The sequence below is a fragment of the Aythya ferina genome, assembly GCF_964211825.1.
Source record: "Aythya ferina genome assembly, chromosome: 16".
In the NCBI taxonomy this organism is placed as follows: Eukaryota; Metazoa; Chordata; class Aves; order Anseriformes; family Anatidae; genus Aythya; species Aythya ferina.
In genome coordinates, this window is record NC_140315.1 from 9,326,701 (window position 1) to 9,341,200 (window position 14,500).

Here is a 14,500-nt window from a genome sequence, read left to right on the forward strand (position 1 = left end):
AACACAGTACTCGAGGTGCGGCCTCACCAGAGCTGAGTACAGGGGGACGATCACCTCCCTAGCCCTGCTGGTCACGCTGTTCCTAATACAAGCCAGGATGCCGTTGGCCTTCTTGGCCACCTGAGCACACTGCTGGCTCATATTCAGCCGACTATCCACCATCACTCCCAGGTCCTTCTCTGCCTGGCAGCTCTCCAACCATTCCTCTCCCAGCCTGTAGCTCTGCTACAGACACGGTGCCATCCCTGTTTGCTAATATTGCTGGCACTCCCAGCTGCTGTGCCTGGGACAGAGCACGGCTTGGGCAGAGACGTGGTTGTGCCGAAAACAAGTGGAAGTATTTTCCATGTTCAGTGGAGCTGCTGAGCAGGTATATAATCCTTTCACTACTGCTCTTTACCATAACCATAAACTGTCTAGCCCACCCAGGTTAGCTATCTGCCTTGAAAAAACAGAGCAGCCAACATCGTATTTTGCCCTTTTTTCTACTGTAAAGCAGTGTTCACCCACGTACACGTCTCACTAGTCAACTCAATGGATGTGCAGTGATGATGTGGAAAGTGTTTTTCAACATGCCAATGAAATAAGAGTGCTCCTTTCAACTCTTTCACTTTTATGAAAGCCCCAGAAAGACATAAGTGAACTCTTGGCTTTGACATAAAGAAACAAGCTTTGCAGAGAGCAACTTCATAATCCTGCTCTCAGCGCACTGTCTTTAACACTTTCTTCTTTCTCTGTCATGCAGTGAAAGAGCAGCTTTTTGCACAAGTTCTTGGAGCAGCAGGCTCAAGACCAGGGCTCCCTTTAAAGCCAGCACACCACACAGTGAGCTTACCAGACCTGAGCAGTCCGCTGCTTTGGAAACACACATCCTCACATCAGGTCCTCTTGTATTACTGCTAGCCTGGGGGCTTGCAATCCTCCAGCTATCTCTGGCCTCACAGTGCAGCCTTTCCACATTTCCCATCTGTGGCTGAAGATGAGCAATCACGACTTCCGTAGCTTGGCAGGATGCTTGAAAAATGCAGCCAGCAGGAGAGCTCCATGAGGGTGAGGCAGGCCTGCAGGCAGCTCCTGCATGCAAGCAGGCTCCAGCTGCTGCTGCCATGGGGGCTCTGCCCTTTGGATCCAGTCGCCAGCACTCTCTGCACAAAGGCCTGGGAAAACACATTGGCCCCACGGGTTTGAATGAACCTGCTGAGGCGTGTGTATGTAGGGATGGCATAGTTATGTTTGTACCCCACTGTTCCCCCGGCTACTGCAACAGAAGACAAAAATGCCTGCTAAGGATTAGCCCCAAGCTCTTCACAGGCTGTTGCCAGATCCGTGCTGTTCCTTCCTGGCATCTGGTGAAAACAAGCCATCCACCATCCAGGACGGCCTTCCATGATTCAAATGAGTCTTCTGTGGGAAAAATAATGGAATAGGCTCCTATAACCTTGGACTGCAGCTACATATGCTACGTGCTTCTTTCCGTGCTGTCACAAAACCTATCTGAAGGAAAAATGTTAGATTTTGAACTACCTGAAGAATCAGACCATTCACAGTAGCCTTCTAGTGGAATTAGATTCCTTGAAGGGGAATCTGTGTTGTTAAAGCCAGTATCTCTGGCAGACACCCTCTCCTTTGAGAGAAATGATGCAAATATGCAGAGAAGATGCTCTAACTGTGATGAAAAAAATCAGCGTATAGGAAAATCTGACTTGGATCAGGCATAGGAGAGGCTGACAGAGACTGACTAGGTATTAGCTGTTGTTATTTTCTAAATACAAGTTTCTCTGAATTCAAACAAACACTCCAAGCATTTGGTTATACTGGATGTGTACATTGCACAACTGGTAGATGAGGATTACATTGGCTTAAGGCAGCATTATCACTTGGTAGGGGACAATTAATTCTTCTAGAATGTTTTAAAATTAATTAATTGAATTAAAATACGATACCATCTCAGGACTGTTTTAGTATTTTGACCTGCACTATATGTTTTGGCAAGAAAAAACATTCTGCCAAAGACTTGTGAAGAATTTAGGCTGACTTGAGAATGTTTGTAGTTACACCATGCTTGTTCAGAAATAAACAACCACCCAATTTCTCATGATTTGAAGTCAGCTGGCCCGTCCAGGTTTCCACTGAGAGCCCCATCTCCCTCAGTGCCTCAGCCCAGAGCCACGCTGTGCCAGCAGCACAGGGCACCTCTTTGCTGACACCGGACTGAATGATTGCAGTGGCATCGAGGAACCACAACCGCAACTGCCTTCATGGCCAGATAGCCCCCCACTTCCCAGCACTCACACCTGCAACATTGTTATTACTGCATTCAATCCCCAACAGAACAGTATAAAGTTCTGTAAGCCATTTCCAAAAGGAGTCCTTTTTATTAGTGTCTTCTCTGGGAGAAAATATGAACAGTCCCTTCTCTGAGAAATGCAGTACAAGTGCACAGATCAAACAAAAACACATGGGGAGGAGGTGGTGTTAGCTTAGTTAAAGCAAATTCTGCTGCCTTTTGCAGGGTCTTGGGACGCGTGGACTGCTATGCCACAGCACATGCACAGATGGGGACTGGCCGTGTCACAAAGCCTGAAGAAAACTTTCTAGGCTGAAGGGCTATCACAGTGGTTGTACAGCCTTGTGGGGGAAAATTTCCCTCTTTTCTCTGCTCCACAGCCAGACTGGTTTACATAGTACCTAAAAACTTAAGCAGCAGCACCAACCATTTCCAATTATAGCACCTGCACAGATCTGCGCTCAATCATCTTCCTCCACCTCTTGTCTTGGTAGCCCAGGTAGGCACAAAGATGCTTTTGGGAGCTGGCATTACATTTGGGCCTGTGCAAGAAGTGCACAGCCACCAGGTATGTAACTCTACTTGTTTTTATATGGGAAAAAAAAAAAAAAAAAAAAAAAAAAAAAGGTGCCTACATGTAAAAAGAGTGTGAATAAGTTCATTGCTCTACTGAGATAAGGTTGGTGGGCAAAAGTCATATTTATTATTAGACCAAACCTGAAACAGGTGCTTGAGAAGAAAATAGGTAGGGAAACACAATTAATGGGGAATCAAATGCTGAGAAAGACTGATGAATTATTAGCAACATGAAGGATTATTTATTCCATTTCCCAGACAACTCTACGGCAATCAGTCCATGAGGAGCTGCAGGGAGCAGCAAGTCACCTGCAGACAGAACTAAGGGTTACTTCAGTGCAGGCAGCACTTCACCACTGCAGCAGTCCCACAGGCTCTGAGCACAACGGGCAGAGCCAGGTACTGCTAACAAGTCCCCTGAGAGCCCCCATGAGCCACAGGGGAAAACAGTGAACCAGGCTGAGGGGTTCTCCAGGGAGTCCTGTCAGGAACAAAGGGACATGGGTCCAGGAAACAAGCTACAGCACACACAGAAGGTGTCTGTCCCAGAGACAAGCTACCCATCGTGGGTATGAGATATTGGTATCATTCCCTGCCTTGACCTTGCTCAGCTTACCATGCTTAGCTCCTGGCTCCTCCACCCTTCAGGGAGTAGCCAGCCTACCTGAGATATATAGGTTTTGAATCCCAGTATCTTTTTGGCAATTCCCTGAAAGAAAGAGCAGATGTCTGGGACAAACTGGGAAATGTATGGGAGAGATGATCACCACAGGTGCCTCAATTCCAGTATTTAGCCCTGGCAAAACCAGGCAAAGGTGCACCGTAAACAAAAGGCTGTGCTGGGAGCATCATACTAATCACAGCTGGCAAAATGGAATAGCACTTGTCTCCAGACTTGTGAGTACATAACACTGCCTAACACTGTGGTGCTGAACTGAATCTCCTTTGCAGAAAGTAGACTTGACTTGGCCTCCAATGCAGTGACCTGCAGTAGATTGCTCAGATCTGCAGGCCAGGACAGGATCCAGACCAAAAGTGGGCTCATTCCGTCAACAGAAGCTGGAGAGATAACAAACATATTCCATTCTGCTGCCTACACCCATGACCTGGGAAGCATCATGTAAGAAATGGGGCCAAAGGACTAGACTTGTCTGCATGCTTACAGGGATGTTAATTACCCAAAATGCAGGGTGGGAAAAATTAATGACTGTGACATGTGACATGAGAAATTGCTAGAAATAACTGATAACTGTGAGAAGGTGATAAAGTAACAACAGGTAGTGGGTGGCAGGATTTTGCAGGCAGTTCAGGGCAGTGATGTAAGAAGTGGCTGAGGCTAAAAGATAACAAGAAAGGGGTACTGGACACTGTAATGCTGGGTACAGCTGAGCGCCCCAGTGCCAGGATCACTCACAGCTCTTTCTTCTTCTACTGCGAATATACACAGGAATTACTTACCTGCATACGGTCCCTCCTCTCTGCCTCCCCTCCCCCAAGGGCTATTCAGTAACAGCCTCCACGTAATTAAGAACGGAGCTAGAAGCAGGATGTAGGACCACTGGGTGGCACCAGAAACCAGAGCATGGATTAAATTCGGGCAATACCTCGTTTTCAAACGTTTGGTGCAGGTCAATACTAAGGTTAAGGTGAGAGGAGCTGGGGATGCCTTCCTATCCTGGGATCCAAGTATTTTTACTTTAAGACATTCCCAAAGAGCCAGGAAAGCAGCAATAGTGAAAGCACTCTTTGCAGTTGCAAATACCAAGTTTTGTGCAAAACTTGCTCTGGTTTAGTTACATTCATAGCATCTGTGGAAGGAGTATGGCACCAGGATTTGTCAGTAGGTACAGGGTTGAATAACTGTGACCTCAGAGTGGGCTCCCTTGAACATTCACATTTACATATTGCATGTGTTGGTTTACACTGGGAAGGTGGCACTGTGCTCCCCTGGAATGGTACAACCTACCTTGTACCAAGCGAGACATACTGCAGCTTGTGTTCACTGCTGTGCCCAGGTGTGTGTCTAGCTGGGATTTCAGATGATGAGATCTTCAGTGGTGACTTGGCAGCAGACTGAGCTGGTAAAGGAAGTTTTCTTGTGTTCTAAGTTTTCAAAATATCACTGTGCAAGAGAGAAAAGAATAGAGATGAAGAGGCCACAAGGAAGAACTGAGCCTGGACTCATAGCCCAGAGGGTGCGGAGAAAGCGCTGCACAAAGAGACGGGCTGATGAGTGTGGCTCAACACCTACAGAAGTGTCCAAGTCCCTTTGTTACAAACACTGTGCAGCAAAATGCGTTTCAGTGAGACGGGAAACAGCCTCGGATGAAGGGCCACAACGACTGTTTTACCTAGACGCACTCCTCCAATGCAGCCAACAGGAAAAAGGGTTTGATATTCAAGTCAGCTTGAAAGACGGTGCTTGCCACACCGTCTCCCCATCAAGCATCCAGCCTGAGGACGCAAGCGGCGCCTTTTATCGGTGTGTGTGTGTGGAAACCCATGCTGCCAGCCGCCCCTCAGCTGCGGGCGGGAGGCGGCGCCACACGGGCGGCTCGCGGGATGGCGCTGCCGCCATCTTTGTAGTCCCGAGCCCCGCCATGAGCCGTGCGCGTGTGCAGCCCCGCGGCGCGGCGCGCAGGCGCAAAGCGCTCCCCCGCCCCCCCCCCCCCATGCCGCGGCGGCCGGAGCTGCTGTGGTGCCGCCGTGCAGGTGAGCGCCGCGGCCGCCCTCGGGCCGGGGCTTCGCCCTCAGCGGAGCGGCGCCGAGCCCTGTGCCGCCGGCACGCGTTGTGGGCGGCTTCTGCGGTGACCGGGCTCCGCGGCACCGAGGCGATGGGTGGCAGGAGGTGGCGGGCAGCGGGCGGGCGGAGGGCGAGCGGCGGCTGTGCCCGCGGGAGGAGGAGGAGGAGGAGGAAGGGGAAGGGGAAGGGGGGGGGTGTTGAGTGCTGCTTCCCTGTGCCGGGGGCAGCACCGCTCCGTCACGGGGCTGTGAGGGAAATAATCCGGGCTTCGCTGGGGAGGAACCAAACCGGCGGCGAAAGGCTTCTCGTGGGGATGGCGCTGGGCGTTGGAGCGATGCGCGGCGGTGCCCCGGGCTGCCCCTCACCGTGCTCGGCGGCTTTTCTGTGAGAGCGCTCGTGTCTTGAAATTCTGGGGTCTTTGTTTCTTTTGGACAGCAAAAACGTTTTTTTTTTTTTTTTCTTTAATTCGATAGGGTCTTGTCATTGCATGAATAGGGAAGGGATAGGCTGTAAAAGAAATAATCTTTAGCTGAAGTGCGTCATGGCTTCAGGTCAATGTCCGTTTATTTGATGTGTAATGTCATCGTGGGGAGCAATCCCACACGTTGCAGAGAAGCCAGGTACTTCCATCGGCGTGGAAATCAGAGCTGCGAGTCCCATGCAGAAGGTGCCTGGGTTACAGAAGAAGCAGTGTCATGGGCGACCTGGAGCAGTGGGGTTTGCCGTCTGACCCCACAGCAGCGCCGGGGGATGTTGCGGAGTCAGAGCCCGGTGTCTGAGCCAGTTCTTGGTTCGTTCCTCTCAGGTTTGGGGAGCCTGGAAGCAGTGTGGGATGCAGCCATGGCACAGGGCCGTCGCAGCATGCAGAGCACGGTCCCAGTTTGTAGCAGAAGTGGGACAACTTGGTCAGTTTGCTCCAGGGAATAGGAAAGGTCTGTTGAGTTCAGTGAGTTAAATCTGGGAAACCCAGAAGAGGTTTTGTGCTTGGGTGCCGAGATGATGGGTGTACAAGTGGAGGAGAATCAACTTCTCTTTCTTTGCCAGGCACATTCATGACTCTCCTGTGTTCAGGATGGAGCTCGTCACTTTGGCTTTGCCTGTCCTTTTCTGTAGGAACAAGAGGGCAACAGTTGTCCAAACCCCTGTCCAACTATGCTTAGCCCTGACATAGAGATCCATGGCAAAAAGTTAATAGGTTACATAAAATCTAAGCTGAGTTTAGTAACAGCTTGGAGCTTTCCTGTCAAATAAGTGAACTGGACTAGGAAGCAGAACTTACCAGATGTGTGTCCCATACTCAAATGGGACTGAACTAGAGGTAGACTGCTGAAGAAATGAGGTAACCTTTAGGGTTTGTTTGGATTATTAGTCATGGAACTGGGATTGTGAAGAGGGCTCAGGACTGAGAATGACTCTTCCAATTTTATTTGTTTGGGATCTTGGAACTTAGTTTGTTTCAAAGGAAGTACTAAAACTGGCTGCTGAGGGCAGAAACTTAGTGTGGGCTATAGCTGGCTTTCACTGAAATGCTTGGAAATTTTAATTTCATTCCTGGCTACCCGTTTTATATATTAGGTAAAAAAAATAATTTAAGTTAACAAACATTCTTAATTTGTGTTTACCTAACCTCAGATCACCTTCAGAAATCCTTCAGTGCTTCCGTTTGCAGCTTGTGTTTCACATTGGTCATGCATAACAGGATCTTTAAATTTATTATTACACTTATGTTTTCCATTGGAAAATGTTACATTTCAGCGGCTTTGTTATGTACAGCACGTTTTGTTCTCTTAAGATATACTATAAAATTATGTGGAAGATGCTTCTAAGACAGTTTTCAGTCTTAAACATTACTCTGTTGCATGCCCAAAGTAATCATTATAGCAAAGGTATAATACATAGGTATGGCATTTTGATGAAGAAGCTTAAAAGACTATTGTCATAATATTGTCTAAGTACACTTAAAAAAAAAAAAAAAAAAAAGGAGAAAAATAGCTTTTAAAATTTTGTATTTGGTTTTCATGTATAATGGAACACAGATTTTTGTTTTGAATTATTTAAATGTCACTCTCACAAATAGTAGCTCACCAGGATTGCTACTACTCTCATTTTCTGAAACAGGGAAAGCCATACTCTCAGTGAATTCTATACCTGTAGCTGTAGTCAGTGCTGACACCGTAACCTCCTGTTATTGGGGTTTATCTTGTTCTCGTCATCTACCAGATGTATCTTGGATATGAGTAAATATGCTTCCGCTGCTTACAACTCTTAAACCTCGTGTTGGACAGTTGCACAGTGCTGATTAAGGCTACTTGTGTCTCTAATTATTGCAGCCTGATTTAATCCATGATAGAGAACGGAGGAGTATTTTTGCTACTGTTTCTCGTTATAATGTTGAAGAAAAATTTTCTGGTGTATGTCAATGCATTTTAGTGGCCTCACTTTTAATATGAATGTAGTTTGGGAGGAATAATGAAACTCTATGTTGTGTTTCCCTGGGAAATCTCAGTATTCTGGCCAGATCAGGTGAATTCTTAAGCAAGGCGGTGGTTACGTGGTCCTGACATGGGAATGGCTGGGTGAGACCCTCTGTTGTGCAAATCAGAGCTGATGAGAGATTTTAATAAGCTCACTTAGCCTTCAGTTTTCTTCTTGTGAATTCTGAATTGTAAATGGTCTTCCTGGATTTTTAGTAATGTGTTTTTATTGATCACTCATCTTATTCTGTCTGTTGATATCCCCTTGGCTTCTGTGACTAATGTGGCACCGTTTAACGTAATGATCAAATTGATGCTGCAGGAAGCATGCAAAGAAATAACTTTGTTTTCATTTGGCTATGCTCCTTACCAGACTTGGATGCATTTCTGTATTTACAACAGGTTATAGTTCACTGAAGGCATGTTCCTTACTTTTCATGTGGTGCAGGTTATAGTTGCAATGTTTCATTTTAAAGAAACCTTTACTATTCAATTGCGTGTAAACCAGACTGTTGATTCTATTCATAATTACCAGTTGGATTAAAAAAATAAGAAATTAGCCTTTTTTTTTTTTTTTTTTTTTTTTCCAAAAGAGCTTAATTGTAGCTTTTCTCTGGGTGTTTGAGCAGAGGATATAAGCAATCTGCCTCCTCATTTTCATCTGTGCTTTGGTGTTGAAGCTGCATATTATATCTTAAAGTGATCTATTGACCAGTTGGCAAGGAAAAGGACTTGTCAAATTCTTGCCCTGCCTTGTAGCATCTCCAGCACTTACTGGATGTTGTCCTGAACCTGTTGAGCCCCTGCTCTCCAGAAGATCAACTTTTGCCAGGTAAGCAAGTTGAATGAGTTCATTGGAGGGCTGAGGAATACCAGAGGTGGAATTGATTTTTATGGTATACGAACAGATGCAGAATCATGTGGAAACACCCATTCTGCTATTCATTCCTGACAGTCACTAAAAGGGATACCTAGAAAAGAGCATAAGGTCAGGGCACGTTATATATGCCTTTGTTGGAGCCCTCTTATCTCTTGCCAGCTCTAGGATGTCAATAGGTAGATGTTCTCATTTATTTACGTAACATTTAATGTATTTTTCTTCTGTGAACCTGCCTATATCTGTAGTACATTTAAACTTATAGCATCCCAGGGGAGGCTTTCCAGAGCACAGAATAATGCTGTAGGAGCTAATTACATCAACTTTTTTATTTTGAACCTGACAGCTGCTACCTTCAGTTCATATTTCATATGAAATTTTGTATTGTTTGAAGCAGTGAACAACTGATCTCTGTTTACCTTCTCCGTGCGGCTGGTGATTTTATAGACTTCTGTCATATGTCACTGCAGCAATCTCTGTTTCCAGGCAGAAGAGCCCTAGCCTAATCAATTATTCCTCATTGTTTATCTTTTCAAACCCTGTTTCCCTTTTAGAAATGTTTTCCATTTCCACTGTGTCCCCTTGAAATGAGGGAACAGGCTGTATCCAGAATTTACGGTGCAGGCATACTACAGCTTTATGTGGTAGTTTAATTCCATTTCTTTCCTAATCATTTCCTAATGTTAGCTATATTCTTTTTTAATTGTTGAAAGGGTGTGAGCTGATGGTTTTATCAGTTGGTCATGATTCCAGCAAGACTTTCTGAGTATTAATATTAATATCAGTTTGGAGCACATCACTTTACATGTCAAATTAGGATTATTTTTTTTCCTGTGTGCTACTTTATTTGCACTGAATTTCATCTGATGTTTTATCTCCCGTTTACTCAGTCTCATAGGGTTTTTCTGCAGTTCTTCATTCAGCCCTCATCTCTCCTGTCAGAATAGCCTGTATCCTCAGCAGGCTTTTGCCCCCTTTTCCAGACCATTCATGAATACAGAGTGCAATGCGGAGCACTGCATAAGGCTCCTGGATGTCTCCCTCCTGTGTGAAAATCAACCATTTATCCCTGTGCTGTCATCTGTTTTCCAGCTAGCTATTAGTCCAGGCATGGGCTTTCCCAGTTCTCCTGTAACTGCCGAGCTCTCCGGGTGTGATGGTGTGTTGTGGTCCCATCACTGCTGTGAGCAGACACTGGAGCAGTTGTCCTTGCAGCCCTGCCGGCTCCCTCCAGCTGCCGTGTGAAGATCTGAGCCTGGGAGCAGATCTGGCTGGAAATGAACTCAACAAATTATAAATTAATACTGATTTAGTGTTGACGTCCTGATAGCATACAAATATGCGAATTTAATTAGAAGCAATTCAGTTAGATGAATGCATATTTCTGAGCTTGCTGCTGCTGATTAAAATTGTGACCCTACAGGCTCAGCTGTAGTCTGGACTGAAGGCAGTATATGTGTCAGTGCACAGATTTGCGCTATTTATTTCAAAATTGGCATGAATTTGATGCTGTAGTTAGATTAGTTTGATTTGGTGTATGAATCACACCTAGGTACTAGTTAGATAGATTTTGTGACTGCTTCTTAGACTTTTCCACTGTGTTGAAGCAGAAAAACAAACTGACCGTGGGTTGATACCTGGAATTTCTTAAAGACAGTGAATGAGGGTATTTTGTGCATTTATGTAAGTCAATAGGGATCTAGTATTATTCTTTATCCTGGATATGGACTTTGTTCTATTTTAAACAATTGCATGGTAAATATTTCAAAAGTATGTAAATGGATATTAACAAAGTTTGCCACAGATGCTCTTGTGTTTTATAAGGTCTAGAATTATTCTGGATTTTAAGTTTCCTAAATACAAACAGTACAGTTCTATAATGAAATTTCTGATCACTAAGTAGGATTTTGAGGTATCTTCTTGAAAATTCATATCCAGGTTCGCCACTTCCCTTGTCATGAACTATGTAATAACAGTGCCCTGCTGAGGGTTTCTGGGGGTTGTCTTTCTGTGTGGAGAACTAAAATTAGGTGTTTCTGTTTTTAAAGGTTTCTTTTGCCTATGATAGACTTGAAATGTCTCGTTGAGCTAGTGAAGGCTGTTTTTCTCAGCTTGTGTAGGTGCTTCTACCTTTGCCTAGGTAAAAAGAAAAAAAAAAATGGACTTGTGTAAATACATAGTTATGTGACTTGGCATAGTTATGTGACGGTGCATTTTCTTCCACAAAAAGGAGGGCTCGTGTGGATTTGTGTGTTGTTTTCCACGAAGGAACATGGGGCTCAGGAGCGGCAGGGTCAAAGCCTGCTTTTCTGCGCAGCCCAGTCGGGTGCTGCCTGGTTTGTGTGCCGGGCTGGGTGCTGGGAGCTCCTGCGGGCGTGTGCTCATCTGCTGCTGCGGGGGCCTTTGTCAACCCTTGTGTGCCACCAGCGCTGCTATTTTGCTGATGTAGCTTGCTCCGACTGAGTTTTGTCAAAGCAAAAGTCCTCGTTATGGAGTCTTTGTTCCTTCATTTAGGGTAAGGCTACCATGTACGGTTCTTTGGGTGCTCAGGAAAGCTGGGGATCTTGTTTCTCGTTTTATGAAGCCATTGAGGCTTTCCTGCAGCCCGAGGGATGCCAAGGCACGGACTCGGTGAAAAACCTCCACGTGGATTATGTCAGCCATGGAACAAAATGATAATTTCCTGACATTTCTAAGAGAAATAAGTAATTGGAAACGCTATTTTAAAAGTGTCAATCAGAGAGCTCCTTTGCCTCGTTCCAAAGCTTTTTGGTCCTTTTTAGGACTAAATGTCAGACCCAGCTGCTGCAGGTACCACTGGCTGTGAGACCCGGGGAGGCCGGGGAAGTGCCTTGGTGTTTGCTGCTGAGCTGTGGGATCACCAGGCCCGTGGGCTTCTGCCTGCCAGCAAGCACCTTTCAAGTGCTTTAAGGGAAGGTGAGGTATTCTGAAGCGAGTTATACGCTGTAATGTCTACATAAAGCAAATGCTTATAGCTGCTGTTGTGGTGTAGGGAGGAACAAAAGGGTGGCTGCTTTATGGGACCTCACGTGTGCCCGCCTCAGGCTGTGGATGCTGCCTTGTTACAGTGCAGTGTTTGTCATCTCCTAGTGTTTGGTACACCTGCGTACCGTGCTTCTGCATTACTAGGCCATATAACTGATGGTTGACTGAGGAGTCAGCGTAATCTAGGACTGCAGCTTTTCAGTTGCTGGCCCATCGTCATGAAGATTTTAATGCAGAAGTCTGAGTGGCAAAAATGGCCTGGAGTGTTCAAGCAGGGTGAATACGAAAGCACAGGGGACACAGTAGATTTGTCTGTGCAAATGAGTTAGTGAAGAAGTTCAGATCACCTCTTCTTCCAAGAAGTTAAAGCGTGTTGTTTTTTTGGACAGCAAAGTTGTGTTTTCATGTGTTTTTAGTGCAATATTTAAAAAAGAAAATAAAGTTGGTAGGCTTCCACCTCTGAGGGGAGAGAGGTGTGGTGAGTGTGCTGCAGCGACTTGAGCCCACCTCAGCCTGGGAGCTTTCAGCACAGGGCATCTTGTCAAGAGTGAAGGTTTAAGAAAAGTCTTTTGACCACACAGAGCAGAAACGCTGCACCCACTGAGCAGAACTTGAGTACTTGTCACTTTTTGGACACTTAATTTGTGCACTTGTGACTGGTTTTAAATGGTCTGGGGGCTTGTGGCTGTTCTGTTCCTGGACTTGGCCATGGGGCTGACCACGCAAAGCAGGTGCTGGTGCAAAGTAACTGTGATTCCAGGGGATCACAAAGTTTAGGAAAACTTTTCCTAAAATGCCACAAACAACACAAAGTCTAAGTCCTGCTTCCAGTCATGATGGCACTTTTGTCGTTGTCTCTTGCTCACCAAAGCGGCCTCTGATCTTTTCAGCAGAATTGCAAATCCTAGAATACATTAACCACTGGTACTTCTCCTGGTTTATGCATTCAGAAGGGTTACTTATGTTCAACTTCTGGGTGTGATACTTGCAGATGCAGAACACTCTTTAAAAAAGTGTTCTTTGCAGTCATTTTATTTTTGTTTCCTGTTCATGCATCTCAAATAGGAATTACTGTGTTCTGTGTGATGTGCATTCTTGTGTTGTCTTCACAAAATCTTTGCAAATACAGAGGAATGTCAGCTGTGATTCCCAAGCTGTAGGTATCCTTACTGACAGTCGCTGTTGTTGCTGAGGATTACTGATTTCCGAACAGCTCCTGTACCCATGTATCAAAGCAGCCCTTCAAAATCTGGGAAGCAGCCGCCTCAGAGCCATTGTGGTCTGGCCACGTGTGTGCTACAGAATCCTCCCTAGCGTAATGGTACAGTCAGGCCACCAGGCCCTTCTGACAGCAATTTGGTTTGTGCTGTGAGAAATTGCTTTTATTGTTATGCCTGGTAGTAATTGTCAAAACTAAGTGTTTTCAAGCGTAATTCTGGGCCACTGTAATTATGCCGCCACTCTCACCAGTATAAAAGTGTCTTCAAAATAATTTGCAAAGCTCAGCAGTTGGTTATGCAGGAGGGGTGTCTTTTGCCTGTTCCATGTGAACACCTTCCATTTTTGGCAGTGTTAGTAGGTGTTGGAAAATGATATTTCCTGGCTAATAGCAGCTTTTCTTGGCAGTGCAGTGACCCCTAAAGGCTTCTTAGAAGTCTGTAATCCTGCTTTTTTATTAACAGTGATATACCGCAGGGAGCAGAATTCCTGGAGGACAGTTGAATCCTGTGGATAGCCAAGAACAGGTCTGGGTGTCTGTCCCTGACTTGCAAAAGCAGAGAGGAAGATACCTTGGGAAGGGGCAGGGACTGCAGGTTGCTGTCTGCTCGCCTTGCCTGGGGCTGAGCTGCAGCCGCCTCTACGGCCCTGCTGCCAGCAGCAGCACTGCCCTTGTCTGTCCTGTGGAGCTGTTGCGGTCTGAAAAAACCCTAGCGCTTTTTTTTTTTTTTTTTCCCTCATTTAAAAAGATGTTTTATTCAGGTTTCAAAACAAGCCCAATAACGCTTCAAAATGCCAGCTTTTAAAATTGCTTTGCATGGGATTTCTCAGATGGATGGAGGAGGAATTCACTGAGCATTAGCTTTTTTTGTCAGTGATAGGATAGCATAGGTTTTCCTTTGTCCTTTCACAAGATAACTGTTTTTTCTATTAAGTTAAACTGCTTTGTACTTCCTTAATAAAGGCAGCATTTTCTTATAAATGAAAACATGAAATCAGCTAGAGAAGTTTAAACTACCTTAAAACAAGGAAAAGAAAAAAAAATTAAAAAGAAAAGAAAAAATAAGAATTGAATATGCTTCATTGTGTGGTATTATACCCTTTGAAGAAATTCATAGTAAAAATGGATATGAATTTATGACTTCATATAAAGGTAGGATACCTGCTGTCAGTACTTCATTTTCATAAAATGAGGACTGTTCAGGCAAAAGTGTTACTTAGCCTTTACACAGGTCTCCAAAGCATGTAAATGTTTTCACTTTCTCTTCTTCTCTGATTATTTGGTAGGTGGTAGATGCTGGGGGAAGATGGTGGGAAAA

General features: G+C 45.2%; 1 protein-coding gene and 1 long non-coding RNA gene across 8 annotated transcripts in view; one reads left to right on the forward strand and one right to left on the reverse strand.

Annotated features, from left to right (window-relative positions):
• Positions 1-598: 598 nt before the first annotated feature.
• On the reverse strand, positions 599-5,448 carry LOC311445480. The gene is made up of 2 exons (XR_014698434.1): positions 4,830-5,448; positions 599-1,404 (listed from the first exon to the last, which is right to left on the reverse strand). It is a non-coding gene; the product is annotated as an uncharacterized lncRNA (long non-coding RNA).
• Positions 5,449-5,495: 47 nt separating this feature from the next.
• The window catches only part of NDRG3 (NDRG family member 3), a 54,337-nt gene continuing 45,332 nt past the window's right edge, over positions 5,496-14,500 (forward strand). For 2 of the 7 annotated variants that reach the window (XM_084538454.1, XM_084538455.1), the window contains exon 1: positions 5,496-5,575. The gene's annotated coding sequence lies outside the window, so the exon portion shown is untranslated. Of the gene's footprint in view, positions 5,712-5,836; positions 5,991-6,174; positions 6,397-8,803; positions 8,913-14,500 lie in introns of those variants that run through there. The other 5 variants (XM_084538457.1, XM_084538459.1, XM_084538456.1 and 2 more) reach the window with 5 other exon arrangements.